General features: G+C 39.9%; 1 protein-coding gene across 1 annotated transcript in view; it reads left to right on the top strand.

Moving 5' to 3' along the window:
* The first annotated feature begins 423 nt into the window (after positions 1–423).
* LOC108137142 overlaps positions 424–16392 on the top strand; it is a 39513-nt gene continuing 23544 nt past the window's right edge. Inside the window, exons 1-2 of the mRNA XM_017258704.2 lie at positions 424–769; positions 7893–7951. The gene's annotated coding sequence lies outside the window, so the exon portion shown is untranslated. The remainder of the gene's footprint in view (positions 770–7892; positions 7952–16392) is intronic.

The raw sequence follows: 16392 nt of genomic DNA, 5'->3' as shown, positions 1-16392 counted from the left end.
ACATATAATTGAAATATTTGTTTAGGCAGGACGCTGAATTCTTTTTAATTCTTTTCTTTTTGTTTAAAAATACCTAATCCAAGTTAGTTCTAATTATGAACCCTTACCCAGAAACATACATATTTGATTTTTAATACCAAAACTAAAATAAGTTTATGAAGAATGTTGTTTCTCCGCATGTACGATCGCTGGACCGTGTGAGTTCGGTGCTGTGTGTGTGTGTGCGGTGGAAATGGGGCTTGTGCTGCTGGTGCTGCTTTCTCTGTCCGTTCTTTGCCGCTCTCCGGGTTTCCGATTCGAATTCGGATTCCGATTCGGACTCGGATTCGGGTTCGGGCTTGGGCCTGGGTTTGGATGGATGGTTCTTCTTCTTGGACGGATGGATCGGATCGCTGGGAAAGGCATAAAAGTGGCGCTCGACCGCCAACAGCAGCATTGCGCGTGATGCAATTGAAGTGCTAACACCTCGTACCGCTCGAGTTTTCAGCCAGCAGTTCATCGCCAATCACCAAAACCAAGAATCACCAGCGGAAGCATCAGCAGCGTGGACAAATTCTTTAATTCTTTTTTTTTTTGGTTCAATCGCGTGTGTGAAAATCCCACTCCTTGCGGCTGCGATTTTGGCAAGTGAACACAATCATAAGTGAACAGCCACAACAAATCAATAACAAAAAACAAACTGTGAAAGTGCAAAAACACGCTGAAAAACACTCGCTAAAGGATTAAAGCAAAAAGCCTGGAACATTGTGCAATATATACTAAGCTAAAGGTAAGGCCAGGACCTCAAACAAGTGATTTTTTTTTTTTTTTTTTTTTTAACTACAGTGAGCAAATACATGTTGATAAGTTGTGAACCCAAGGATTATTTACCAAATGAAGTCAAAATATGAAACTATAATAGAAACTTATACTAAAAACTGAAAATAACATTTAATGACAAATTTTTAAGACAGGCCATGATCCTGGTGCATAATTCACTATAATACATACAGAATTCTTTTTTTTTGTGAAATCTCTAAAGCACCAATCCATTAAAAGCCTTTAAAAAATGTATATAATTAAATGTACATAAATCATTAAAAAAAAAAAAATTAATTACTAATATTAATATAATAAATATTAATATAATATAAGACTTCTAAGAAAAAATGTATTTTTTTTGCTAATGAAGTCAAACTGCAATCTTTAAGCATAGCTATAAATTGTTTTGTTAACAAACTAATACTTAGAAACAGTCTTATTATTTATTATTTACTACATTTGATTCTCATAGACCTTAAGATACTACAATTCAAAACATAAATCCTTTTATAGACAATTTTATTACTAGAAATATTTATTTTGCTTGTACAAGCAATAACAATCACAATAAACCTTTCTTTGAATAAGGAAAACATTTTAGAAAATGCGTGTGTCTCCTCTCTTCCATTCTATTATCCACCTTTTTTTTCTTCGTTTCCATTAAGATCATGATTGCCTCCTTTCTCGTCGTCAAAAGTGACACCTCTCGGAGTGAGTAGGTCTCTGTCCAGGAGGTCTCTTCTCTGTTTTTTTTTATTCACTTCTATTTGCCCGGCCAATTGTCACCTGCTCAAAGGCCCCTTTCGTGCCCCTTTTATACCCATTTTTTCTGTCCCGTAACGCCACTGAAAACGAAAGACTTAGGCAACGAACTTGAGAAGGAAAGACTCGGGCAGCGAACTTGAAATTTCCTTGAAACCCCATGGCGCATTATTCATGTGCATGACCAATGAGGGATGCGTTTTCAGAGCTTGTAACATTTTTAATTTCACTGAAAAATGCAAGAGCTAAAACTTAGTTAAAGAGATGAAAACATGTACATGCATAAAACACATTTGAAATACAAACTAGTGTTTGATTGCTTGATTAAAGAAATACTCCCCACTAGTTGAACTTCAAAAATATGAAAATTAAAAGTTGCAAGTGCTGGGTTAACCCCACAATGCTCTTTTCTCGCTGTTTGCCTGTTGACTGTTTCAGTTTTCTGCTAAAGTCATTAACGCAATTAACCGTTATTACCCAGCGGTATGGTCACCCAATTCATTAGGAAAGCATTTAGTTGCCAGTGTTCTTGTGCGAGTGCGAGTGCGTGTGCGTAGAAGAACTAAAGCAACGGTCCCAAGAGCATGAGAAACGCATTAAAAAAAACCACCGCCTAAGAAAAGCAGTAGCAGAAGAACATTGCGGTTGGAAATGTGAAGAAACCGAAAGAGAGAAAGAGAGAGCGATGCCGGGGACAACACAAAAAAACCCAGCCCAACCCAAAACCCCTTTTTTAAGGGGGGGCCCAGATGTTGTGCTGTGTGTCTGGCGTCTGGTTTAATGGGTTTCCCAGTAGCAAAACGAACTCGGTTCGAATGAAAACTTTATTGTTTTCAGCGCCCCGGAAATAATGTAATAATCTTGCATAAAAACGACCTCGGCCACTGAGTGCAGGTTATACTTTTATAATCGAATCGTAAAAAGATACGAAAAAAAGTGAGGCACAGAGAACACAAAACGTAGAACACAACAAAGAACATAGGACATAGAACGCAGCGAGCCATTAAAGGCGATTTGGGAAATGGAACCTGGAACCTGCAGGCGGAAAACTTCTGCACTTCGGGAAAGAAAAGCGGCCAACAAAGAACCGAAATGCCGACCCCAAGGGGCAAGCATTAGCATCCCAACATCAATTAATATCTTGCCGCGATGCAAATCAACGACAACAGCGCCATTAAACCAGCCATCGCAATCCATCAATTCAGGCAGAAAAAATAGAGAAAAACTAGAAAAAATAACATCGTATTTTCTCCTCATTAAAGACGGATTTCCACTTTAAACTCTCAACTTACTCGGCACATTTCTCTTTGCCAATGCGTGTTCAAAGTTGACCTAAAAAAAAAAGAAAGAAAAAAATAAAACAACAACAGAAAGAACCCAAAAGCTAAGATTTAACGCTAAATGCGAGCGTACGTTTTTGGCCCAGTTTAGACCAAAAGCGGAAATTGGTTGCGGGCGGCCGACTAATTTGAAATTCCAAATGAAACGAATGAATTCGGTCTGATTGAGATGAGCTGGGAAAAGCGCCCTCCAGCGGTCACTTCATCTCTGTCCGTTCTTCTCCCCAATTCTTTGCTCTTCTTTCTCTTTTTTGTAGTTTCCCCCAACATTGGTCGGTTAAAACTGGCACATGAAAACACAAAAACAACGGAGGGGGGAATATAAACTTGGCTACTATGAAAGCGCCCTCTGGCGATGGCTGCAGCTGGTCTTTGCGTTCCTTTTTCTTCAGACTTAAAGATACGGAACAAGTTACCCATAGATTGGAAAAATATGTTACAAATTTCTATCTAAACCATTATGTCTATGTAGTCTTCAAGCTCCAGACACTCTTTAGATTCTGAATTTTTTCTAATAATAACGGAAAATACCTATCCTATCTTCATTTTTGTTTGTTTCTCCAAAATGAAATTACGATTCCTGGCAGAATCTCTTGCATTGTGAACTTATGTTGAACAGAAGTCTTCCTTCTTTTTTGACTCCATATAGAGTGGTATTACCTGACTTTTGATTACCTAATGGACAGCACTCTTCGTGTTCTCAGCCACCCCTCATTAGCATCTCAGATTTCATTAGCTTGCCGCTTTGGTGGCCTTCTTTTGGCTTGTGCCGCTTGGCTTGGCACAGATTCTCCTCTTCTCCCTCCCCTCTATTCTTTCTTTCATTCTTTTTTTTGGGTTGCCTATGTGGGTCAGCTCGGATTCTTCAGTTGGTGGCACCTGTTCGGGCCAGACGCATGACAACACACAATCGGAGTTGGAGATTTGCCAGGCGAATGAGTGGAGCTCACCCACTCGCTTACCACTCAGGGATGATTTCGAGTGATGAGTGATGAGCAACGAGTGGCAAGTGAGAATGACATGAGTGACGAGTGATGATTGAAGTGGATTCTGAAGAGACGGGCTCATGGGTACTCAGACTGGCTCAAAGTCGCCGAAAGAGTTTGTCTAGGCTTGCAAAATTGTTTCCGATTCGAGGGTATTTACTGCTTAAGGGAATTATTTTTGATTCGTTCTGAATTGTATTTATTTTCCCCTAAAGTGGGTATATTCTCTTGTAAAGAAATCATATAAGTTCTGCTTTGAGAGGAGATTGAAACTAAAAAAAATGTATAGTTATTTGAAAATAAATCTGATATATGATTAATCCTACGATAAAATTTTTAAAATAACTATGTAAGAAGGCTATGAGTATACTCAGACACTTCGAAACCGACTGGCCTTGAAGTGAAAGACGGGGAATTGTAGGAAAGTTGCTTTTTCATATTTCTTTTTTTTTCTTTTTTTTTTCTTTTTTTTTGTTTGTATTTTGGCAATAAAACGAAAACTGTTCCAAATCGAATTTGCTTCGTCGTTTGGCCATGGTAATTACACCAAATATAAGCCAGATCATCATCATGATGGGGTAAATTCTACGGCAGCAATGAAGATGATGACGATGATCTGGCACTTGTGTCGTCGTTCCAGCTGAAATCTTTTCGTTTTCTTTTGACGGAAACAAAACGAAAACACCATTCCATCTATATATGCTATAAAAAGAAAAAACAACCGGCAAAGATCTCGCTTGAGGAATCTGTGCTATTCCAACGGTTGTTTTGTTTACAGCCCCGACCCAACTTCCCCCCATATTTGGCATTATAAGCCATATTAAACCGAAATGCTTCTTAGTTATGACTTATATAGCAGGCTCTTTGCGGCGCAAAGAAAGAGGAAGGAAATGTGGGCCAAAGTTGTGTGTCGGATCTCTGTTTTTTTGGCTTTGGTTTCGGTATTATCGGAATATTGGCTTATGATGTTTTGTGTTTGTTTCTTTGTTTTTTTGTTTTTATGTTAGCACAATGACGTTGCCATAGATCTGGACCCAAACTTTCGTTCCCAATTAGGCCATTAAATTATTCAGAGGAATATGGGGCCCATAGCAGTAAACACTAAATGAATGCACTTAAATGGTGAATAATCAACGAGTGAATGAATGGCATGAACGGCCCAGTTGAAAACGAATGCAAATCCCACTGCTAATTTGAATAGCTGATTGTTCCGGTGCAAAGCGAATCACTTATGCCGATTGTGTACTAATAAATGACTTATCGAGTGCATTGCATGAGTTCTGTATGTTCTAAATCCCCTTGCATAAATGCATAAAAACAATTAATTTGTTTATTGGATAGCATTTTTGTTTTCTTTTTGTGGCTCATACTGCACCATTGATAACCACTAGCTTGTGGCAGTAATATAAAAGCAGCCAGCCAATTAAGTTTTTGTGTTGAAGGGATTTTGATAACTTAATAATACCTAATAAAAACTTAGCCAGTTTATGACCAACAACCGTAGACCTTCTGAATGGACTTTCTTTATTGAAACATCATTGGTTTGTATGTTCTACTCGAGGAAAGAAGAATGAGCGCACATTTTATGGAGCCAAAGGCATTCATTTGCCTGTGAAGAATTCAATCAATCATCGCTGAATGGTTTTCATTCATTGAGAGAATATTTTCTTCCAAATCAAATAAACTAATTTAAAAGAAAGTTGTATTTGCGTATTTGGTTAAATTCCACAGCCAGCAACAATTATTTGAACTTTCACAAAGCCCGAATGCTAACATTTTCCCAACATTCTAAATTAGCATATTTTCTTAAGAACATAATAAACTTATACGGAACGAAAGGCATAATATAACTTGCATTTATAACTTTCACATGCCTATCTACCTAAAGCACGAAATGCCCAGCTCATAATTACAGTCAATTAAAGTGGTCTGTGTTCTTTCTTTCTTTTCTTAATTCGGTGTAAATTACCGAAAAATTCAAATTTAAGTTTTAATTGATTGATGCGGCGCTGACAGAAAGAAAGATATAAAAAGAAAGAAAGGTCTTCTGTCCAGCAGAAAGCAGAAAAACAAAGCTGGGTGAACGTGTGAAAGTGTTCCCATTTCATTTTCTTAGGGTCCCGTGACCAGTGTCAATTTCAAGTTCTCGTTTCGACATATTCCGAATGTTTTTTCGGTGCACTTGACGTGCTGTGGGGGAAAACGAGTTAAAGTTTTCCTTGGGTGCGTGAGTGCCGTCCATTAGGTTGGTGTACACCTCGTTGTTCTCGGTTCTGCGGCGGTTTAAGTGGGCTGGACTGCTGGGGTTCACTGTACTTGGGTTTCATAATGAGCGCACCACGAAGAAAGGGCTAATTACGAACGTCATGCGTATGCAAATGGCAATTGCGGGGCAGAAGACGAGGCGAGGCGGTGGAAAGTGTGTTTTTGGAGTGTGCGAATGTTCTTTCACTTGGCCAGAATGGGTTTTCATCTCGAACTCGGGCGGAATCCGAATGAAATCCGGAGCAAATTCAGCCAGGCGTTGCACACCTTGCATTTGTATTTGCATTTGAATAGCAATGGCCATTTCATTTGAATGGGGAATGATTATTTATTTCTTCGCTTTCCCTCAGCCAGTCGGGTCACGTTTGTGTCTTGAGTCTTTTGTTTTTATGGCTCTCGGACTTGCTGCTGCTGCTGCAATTCGGTCAAGTAATCATTTATTCTCCGCCTTAATTGCTGCCATGTTGCATTGCACTGGTGCTGATCGCCATACTCCATTCGCTGTTGTTTTAATTACTCAGCATGTTGCATGCAAATCTCGCTGGCCAGTTGCTGGAAAACTCGAGCCGAGCTCTCAACTCGAGCGATTTTAACGATTTTTAACCCACAAATGGGTGTGGCATACAGCATAGCATATATGTATAGCACAGTATGCTATATAGTTAGGTGGCCGGTATATCAATATGCCATTAGCTGGCGGGGTAAAAACCGTGTATCTTTGTATCTGTGTATCTACCTACTAGTAGTTACCGTTACGCAGCGAGAAGATGCCACAGAAAACATGTTTTCAAAGAACCAGAATTGGAGTCGAAGTTTCGGCATCTCTCAATGGGAACTAAAAACTGAGGCGCGCTGCTGCGCTGGCCGCCTCAAATGGAATTTTCATTTTTCAACTTTTGCCATCGTAAAAAGGCCAATATATATATATATATACATATATATTTATGTGTGTTCAACCCCCTCCCGGAAAGTGGCTTAAATTAAACGAAACGAGAAGAGAAAATAACAATAACAATAAAGGCCAGCAGCACCAGCACTAGCAGTGAAAGAAGATGAAGCCGCTGCATGCAGTCAGCAGCACAAATCGATTGGAAACTCGTTTTCAACATCATTTGACTGGAAAGTGCTTTTCTGTTATTAATATATTTCTTCTATATAGAGATGCGTTGAGGCCAAGAGATATGTTGTAATTAAGTGGCATTGTTTTCAGGTGGAGTGCTGTGGAGTGGAGTGCGATCCGTTAGAGAAAACACTTGGTCGAGTAAAAGATCCCAATCTCGAGACGAACTTGAAGAGTAGAAATGCCGCAATTGGGATCACCTTGAGCTCTCCTCACTCAAGATCTTTCAATAATTTGTTGAAAGTCGGGTTTTGAAAAGTGGGGAGAACAATCTTCCTAATAAACTTTTGTGCAGCATCGATAAGTTGATTGCATTGAGCTGCCGGGGTTTCCTAATTAAAAAAAACTGTGTACTTCAGTTGCTTGTAAAAGATGTTCGGAGAAAGTATTTAAAAAATAGTTAAAAAAGAGTTGTTAAAAATCCCGGAAAAGCCTGAGATTATTTAGTATATAGTTTTAAGTGACTGTTTAAGGTTAAGAAATCTCTGTTGATTTCCTTGAACTGTGGCCTATCGACAATCATCATTTCATATTTCCCTCTAACAAATATCCCTCTGTGGAACAATAAATTTCAATCAAAACCTTATCTTAACAGAAACAAATTCTTTCTCTTTGCAGCTAAAGCCGCTGAGAAATCGCAGAAGAATCAGACAACGGGAAGATTTGAGCAGAAGAAGGTAAGAAAATGGATGAAAACAGAGGAAAGACAGGCTGCGGAGGAAACTCTTGTTTTAGGTGGGAGCGCGAAGTGGTGAACTCCACTCAACTTGGGCTCGGTTTAGCTTGGACTTGTGTATTTTATGTCTTCCGCTGTAATTGCGATCACAAATCAAGGCAGGTGTTGAGTGGATTGGATCGGATCGGACACAAGTTGAAGTTGCGGGAGATGGCAGAGAATGGAGAGTGGAGAATGGCTTTCCACCACCCAATCCTATCCAATCTAAGTCTAATCATCATTGCGGCCTGTTCGGCCTGGCTTGTCTTGGCTTTTTTTCGCCTGGTTGTCTATCTGTTTGTCTGGCAGTGACTACTTCTATTTATAGGCGAGGTGCAGGAGGCAATCGCCTGGCAATTAGTCACTCAGACGGGTCTCGTCCATTTGGCCATCGCATCCATCCATCTGGCCATCTATCCATCTGCGGCTGCCTTAATGCGCACCCTCGACTCACAATCGTCTTCACAATTATTTAGGTTCGTCTTTGCTAATTTAGCGATGGCTACGTGACACGGGCTTTTGCATTTATAGGCCCACAGGCCCAAGAAACAATATTCTTGTGGACTTCTGTGTTAGCCATCCTCCAGTCGAGCTAAACTTCGTGAGCTACCTGCTCTCCCATCTCCAATGGCCATAAATTGTCCAGTGGCGGCTTAGTGTAACTAATTGACGATCAACGCAAAACGCTTTGGCGGCATTTTGCCGCCCAGCCACCAATTCTCCGGCCCCCATTTTCCGCCCCCTGGTGACACTGAGTAATGCCCGAAGGTGGGAAAGGTGGTGCAGTGGTGCAATGATGCAGTTTTGCAGTGGTTCTCCTCCGCTTTGATTTGTTTCAACCGCCCTGACGACTCTTCGACAATTAAGTTGGCCACATGGCTTACTGCTGACAAAACGAAGCATTTTGAAATAGAGAACAAAAGACGGACGCATAAAGAAACTTTAAAAATGAGGACACAGAAAAAAACTATTCAAATTTATACTTTAATTGTTATCTCTAATTTAATGTCTTGCTAATTTTCTGTTATGATAAGCCATTTTTTTTGTAACTTATCTTAAATGTATACTTTTGATAAATGTTTTGTTAAGTTTTAACATGGTAATTTTCGTCTATGTGGAACCTTTTTTCTTTCTTGACTATTTTAACTACATTTCCTAACTCTAATTGGTAGTATCTCTAAATATGTTTTGCTATATTTCTTAAATCTATTGAAAATTGTTCCCTGTGTTGAAAGACAGACGCGCCTGTCCCTCAGAGTTATTATCTGGATGTGGATGCTGTTTGGGAATGGTGATGTGGATGCCAGGATGCGTTCCAGTTGAAGAGCCGCACCTTCTGCAGTCGACTGTCATTGCAATTAATTTTGTCTTTGTCTATTCTTAAGTCGCTTTTTCGTTGGGCTTGCCCAGAGTCTCTTTTCTCGGCCTTCTTCCTTCTTTTTTATTTTTATTTATTTATTTTTTTTTTCTTTTTACTGAGGGCGTTACCACAAGTTCTCACATGCCTGGGCGATAATCGATAGTTATCGATGAATCTCTGTCGCGGCCTCGCCAAAGTTTTCGGTCATTGTCCATGCACTAATTAAGTTATGCACTTGGTTATTTTGGCCCAACCACTCTTTTTTTCCAGCTATGAGGAAGTCTTCGTCTTTTAGATATATCTATCGCTTGTATCTAGAGAATGCCTAAGTCTGAAGCCGGGGAACTTGGAGACTCAACCTCAGTGCTTATCAAGCCGTGGGCATCTGAGTTTGGGGCTTTTCTGCGGTTTCTTTACCCCAACTCCTCCTGTTTTTGTTTTAACCATTTCTCTGCGGTCAGCGGAAGTTCTGTTTTCCACACAAAAATCTAAAAAGTTTTTGCTGTTATTTGCCATTGCTCCCGGGCGATATCATAAATCGTTTGTTATGGTTAGTTTAATCCGAATCCGATTTAAAATAGCTTCTACCAATGAACAGTGGTAAAAAGCGTATTGCAATACCTACCCATAAATATTGAAAATAGTTAAAACCGAAAAATATAAAATAGTCAAATAAATAAGAAACATTTCGATAACTATTTACAAATTTGCCGATTTGCCTTTACTTAACCATAAACTAAATATATCATGATCAGAAACAAAGTTGAATTAAAAGAAATACAAGCCAATTAATCACCCACCACAATTGTAAAAATCTTAACAAATCGATAAATAATTAGAGGACCCATCGATTACATAAATAGGTATCGAGTATCACCTCCCAGCAATTACATTTGTATGACCACTAAGTGGATATCGTTAATTTAGTGGGCCATTATACTCTTGAACTCTTTTCGAATTCTTCTTTTTCATACTCCTTATTCTCTACATTTTGTACCTTTTCAATTACATTTACCGATTGCCTGCCCTGCTGGTAATCGCTTTTTATTCAGCAATCAAGTGGCAATTGTTAATTTATTGTTTGTGGTCAGCCGAGAGCGTTTTGTATTGATTCAGTTTGCCAATTATTGTGTAAATAAATTCCAAATTGCGTGCGGCAGTAACAGCAGCAAGCGGCCACAAAAGTGTGCTCTTCATGAACTGGCAAGGCGATGCTGCTTGCCGCCGTTGCCAAAGGCCATTCACATACATTTTTGTACTTTATGGGCAATTTCGAGAGCCAGATAGTAGTAGAGTAGAATAAGTCGAGAAAAAATAAGCAAGCAACCACCGACCCAGCGAAGGAAAAATACATGGAAAAAGACTGAAAAGCAAGCAAAGTAACGGCAGCAATATTGCCTGAAAGGGGGCAACAAAGCCAGGCATTGTGCACTACAAATTGTCACACAATGTTCCAGCTTGTTCCCTTTAGTTCCCCTCTGTAAGATGCCCCCTTTCGAAAAAAAACCTCAATGAGATAAGCTCTGCCTAATACGGACAACAGCAAACAGCAGCAACATCATAGCAAACAGCAGCAACATCACAGCAAACAGCAGCAACATCAGCGAAAAAAACCACCAGCAGCAGCAGCAGCTGAGCATGAAAGTAAAAGAAGTTGGAGAAAGAAAGAGGAGAAATCTGTTGATGGGTCGCTGATAAGGACAGATTATGAGAACGATTTTTGATTTACGGGGGCCCACAAAACCAATCGTCGATTCGGCTGCACAGTTTCACTTCGAACAAGGCAAACAATGAGCTTACAAGACCGACTTACACCAAAGTTATAAATCATAAAAAGCCAGAATGAGCCACTCTTGATCATCAGTTGCACAGATGCACACTGTGAAATATATCATTAATAGGACTTATTTTAAGCCATATTCTTCAGTTATTAATCTAGTTGTGAGGAAAACAATAGCAACATATATAAAAAGAACAAAACCCAGATCATCCATTACTAGTTGCAGCTTATCAGTTACGCATTCAAGACTTAAGAACCATATCATATGGGTAGTAAACATTTTGAAATATTGATGCACGCAACATCTTAAAACTGGTAAATTAAACAGGAGAAATAGTTTTTTTTTTTTTTTGTACAGAAGAAAGACTTCTTCTTATTCAGCGGGAGAACAGAAGCAACGGTGGCTGGCAGCTTTCATTTGTTTGCTCAGTTTATGAAACTGAGCTGCGGTGAAGGTTGGTTCTTTCGGCTTTCTGCTTTCTGTCCGGGCAGCAAACTCTCCATCTTGGACTGCCAACTTCATCTTCGTTGGCCAACGAATCTTTGACTGACTGACAGGCGGATGGGGGCCAAAAGACAAAGATCCAGACGGGAGACATTCGATTAGCATTAAACCAAAGCAAACGAGAGCCAAAGCGAATCGCATCGGGAATAGAGCCGAGAGGATTTCGCCAAGGAATTGGGAATGGCAATAGCAATAGCCATAGCAATAGCAAAAGGAATAGCAACAGGAATAGGGGGATAGCAGCAGACTTATGCAATTTCAGTTACTTAGGGCCCATCAGTCAATCAGCCCGACTGTCTGTCATCACTCTTTTTCCACTCTGTTCGATGGCGGCGACGGCGGCATGGGTTTACTTCATCTCGTCTCCAACTTTAGCTAGATTTTCCCCGGACTTGGCGTTAGTCAAATAGGGTTGACAGTCTGTTGGGTTCTTGTTTAATTGCCAAAAAAAAAAAAAAAAAAAAAAAAAAAACCTAAAAAATAAAAAGAGCCGGGACCGTCCATTCGCTCAAGCTGTCTTTCTCCGTGACCCATTTCGTGGCCAGATTTCTGTCCAACGATTACCGGGAATCCAAGTTCGGCTCGGGATCTCAGATAGTGACACAAAACCTCTTCAAGCGAATCTAACTCACAGAGGTACTCAGAAAAAACATATCAAAAGGGCATTGAATTATTAAAAAAAATAAATAACTATGTTCATCGGAAACTTAGTAAAGAAATTACTTCACATATATAATGGTTATAAATCGTTATTATGTATTGATGAGTACCTAGACAATAGTTTCAATTACAAAAGTAATCTTTAATACTCATTATAATGACTGTTTGAGTAACATTCTAGTTCTTAAGTTTATCCTTTTTAAAAAATCGTTTTTAAATGTTACTACTGGGCCATGGAAATAATCTCAGACTGAATTAAAAAAAAAAATAACACCGGAAGGGAGAAGGCAGAAACCTCAAGAGTTCGGTTCAGTTTGGCTCACCTTTAGTCGAGCCAAATTTAGCAATTTAGCCATAAACGAGCGACCAAATTGCCAACTGGGAGTCTCATTAAAGGAAAGAAATCACTCCGGATGGCAAAAGCGAAAGGGGGGAGCTTCATTAAATATGAGAAATAATTGCAATTATTGAATATTTGCTGAGCTCAGCGGTCGCTTTATGCTGCGCTGCGCTGTTCAATGTTCGATGTTCGATGTACGGTCTCCGAAAAGGGGCTGTCGAAATCCCCAAATGCGGCTAAAGGACATCATCATCTTTTGAGGCGGCATCGCCATCTATGGAGCTGCCCACGCCCGGCTGGCTAAGTCTTAGCCATACTCATAGCCATAGCCATAGCCATAGCCCCTCCAGAAACACAGAAAAACAGAACAGAAACAGAAACCGACATCTCAAACCCAACATGGTCTAAGCATTTGCATTTTTCATCCACGCCACATAGCCCCTCGGTTTCCCAGTTTCTCAGTTTGTTTGTCAGACTCATTTGAATGCAGTTGCTATTTATGTTTTATGCTAAAGGGGCAGACGACCAAGACGAAGATAGCCAGCGACTGGCCAAAGAGTCTACTATAGGTGGTGCACTGAAAGAAAATGATGATCAAAAATATCAATACAAAAAAATAAATCTTTAAATTATAAACTATTATTTTTTTTTTAATTAATTAATTAGAGTACAAAAGTAGTCATTAGTAGTAGTCATGCTGTTAATATATAATGAAAACCTGGTTCTTGATTGTTCCAAACCTCTTTAACTTAGTTTCTTTCAGTGCACCTTATGTTCTGGTCGCTTTTTTCGCCTGTTAAGGCAGCGAGGCCAAAACGACTTTGACTTTGACTCTGATGTTGGCCAAAGCCAAAGTCAACTTAAGTCAAACTACAGACTGCAAACTACAAACCACAGCCCACCGCCTCAGCCTTAACCCTTTGTCAGCCAGATGGGCTGCTTCTGATCCGCTTGCAAGTGGAAAAGGCCCTGACCATTTGTGGGTTAAGCCAAGTGCTAACTGGGCTGATAGCTATGTAAATATGTGAAACCATCGAGGTGCGCACAGTCCTCCCTGCATTCCCTCCCCCCACATTGCACACTCTATAGTATAGTATCTACCGATCTTGGCCAGCACTCGACCGAAAGTGTCGAAAGGCCTCGAAGAAGAAGTCGCTTATTGAGTGATCCGAATGGTACCATAAATCAAGCAAAGGCTAAAGATTATGGTTACGAGAGAAAAGTGGTGGGGGGGACTAACATGATAAAGAAGGTGGAATGCCAATGGGATGAGAAAAGGAACTCACAGCCTAGAGCTGGAAGTCTCCCTGCCGAGGAATTTGAATAAATCACTACAAGGGTTTTCAATCAATTCCAGATCAAACCAAACATTCCACTTAAGATTCGCCCAACATTTTAGAAATATTTTAATTTTATTCTAAATCGTTGCTTAGTTAGAATTTTTTTTAAACATGTTTTCTTCTGGAGGTTTACCATTACCATTTGTGGGTTATTATATTCTATTTTTATTTATTTTAAGTTTTATTCCATTCCATTTCATACCTAACTACCCCAGATTCTCCCTATACATTATACAACACTTAATCCCATTGTAACTACCCCAGATTCTTTCAATCAATTTTAGAACACTTAATCCCATTGTCAGTACATCATAATTATCCGATCTTTCACTTGAATTCCATTCATTCCCCTGGTGTCGACTGCACTTTTTTACCGTTCCGGTTTTTGGCATTCCGTTCTGATTCCGTTGGCCATTTGATTGCCGTTAGCCGCCAACTACAAAATGGCCAAAAGCAATTTGAAAGCAAACGACAAAGAAATTTGTCTCAAATTTCTAACATGATTTCATGGCGACAAATGCTCCGCTCCGTTCCAATCTGTTCCATTTCCACGCTGTGCTGACCAACTCGATCATCATGATGATCGCTATGCACAACATCATTATTAGCGTCATCAAGCAGAAATAGAAAGAAGAAATTGCAGCTGATCTCAAATAAGGCTTATCATGAAGAGCGGGTCTTACAAGTCTTTAGCCAACTCTTTCGCTGCGAGAATTAGCCATCTGTCTCCCTCGCATTTCTGCTTTTAAGGAAAAGAGAAATGCTTAACTTTAACTAGTATCCGAATTGGAATCTATTTATGCATGATCATTAGCCAACTATCTCGCTCTTTTAAATCTTATAAGCGATTAATTTTCTAATTATAAATTGCCATATATTTGGTAATAAAAGTAATATGTGGTTACTGATGAAATTCAAACTGTTACTCCCTAAATATATGTAATCTATTTTAAAGCCAATCGATATTATGTCTTTATTTGGCAAGCTCTAGTTGCTATTCAGCAAACTCTCTAATGCACAATAAGCTATTTCTAACGCATTGGAAGGAAGATCAAGAGTTGTTAAAGGAAAATCGGTGGGAGGGGAAGCAACCCTGGCGACATGTGGCTGCCTCATTAAAACAGCTGAAACTTGGGTTAATCAGGCAAATGCCGCAGTCCCGAGTCGCCAGTCAATCAGGAACATCAGAGGAGGAGATCACGGACAAGCGGAGAAGTTGGTCGTCCACCGCGCGGAGAAAAGAGATGGAGACAGCGACGAGAAGACAAACCGGTCAAAATTAACCTACTTAAGAGTGGAGGCCAACTTCGGATGACTTGGCTTTGGTCACAACAGCTGCCGTCTTTTTTGGGCCTCCTTTCCTTCTTGGCTCTCTGCCCAAAAACAAAACAAACTCAAAAAAAAACACAAAAAAACTACACAAAATTGTTAAAAACAAAAATAAAAGACCAAATCTGCGGTACGTGCCATGTAAAATCAGATGAAGACTGGCAGGAAAGCAGGAGAAGAAAGGCGGGCTTGCCACTAGAAAATAAAAACAAATCTGGGAAAGATAACCAAAAAGGCCAAATCGAAAAAGGAGTCAAAGCCGAAAACCAAGTCAAATGTCGCACGCGATGAAAAATCGCCCACCAACGACACGCCCACTTTGAATCGCTTTATCGCCAAATAATCTGTTAACAATTTATTTGTACTTAACGATTTTGCTCACAAGGGAATGGAAAATTTATAGTTGGTTGAAAAATATTTGTAGCACACAACTAAATGTTACATTATTACCCTTAAATATTTATTAAAATTTTAGCAATACCTTTCATAACAAATTGTTGTTTAGCATAGTGTCTATTGCGTTTCCTAAAAAGAAATTTAAATATGCCTTGAATTTTCCCGTGAAAAGCAATTGCGGAATTTTCCTTGGCACTCATTTCGAGGTTAACCGCAAAAAAGGAAAATTGAAAACATTCCTATTGGGAGGAAAATGTGGTGATGAAAATTTCAACCGCAATCAAAGTCAGCGGAAAACTTCATCAACGGCGGATGGCGGAGATTCGTGGGGAGGCGGAGGCAAGTCCAGCGGCGAATCCATTGGTTATCCCTGCAGCAACATACAACATGCAGCATGCGGCATGCAACATGCAGCGGGCACCGCAGCAACATCTTGGCCACATCCGAAGGCGACTGCCCAGTGAGCCAGGTTAATTGATTATCGCTGGCGTCGCCGGCAATTTGGCCCCCTCCTCTTGGCCACCTTTTATCCTCCTTTATTGCCTCCTTTGCACCGCGCGTTTCCCCTCCTTTATCTGGCTCTCTTTATGTGCGAGTGACCGCAATGACAAGCGTCACGAGATCAAAGCATAAAAACCAAATTAGAAGCAACTGGCCGTTGCCAGCTCCAAACTCCAAATCCTCCGAGGGCAC

This window comes from Drosophila elegans, unplaced genomic scaffold, assembly GCF_018152505.1.
Source record: "Drosophila elegans isolate 14027-0461.03 unplaced genomic scaffold, ASM1815250v1 contig_149, whole genome shotgun sequence".
NCBI lineage: Eukaryota > Metazoa > Arthropoda > Insecta > Diptera > Drosophilidae > Drosophila > Drosophila elegans.
This window is presented reverse-complemented; position numbering and strand designations above follow the sequence as displayed.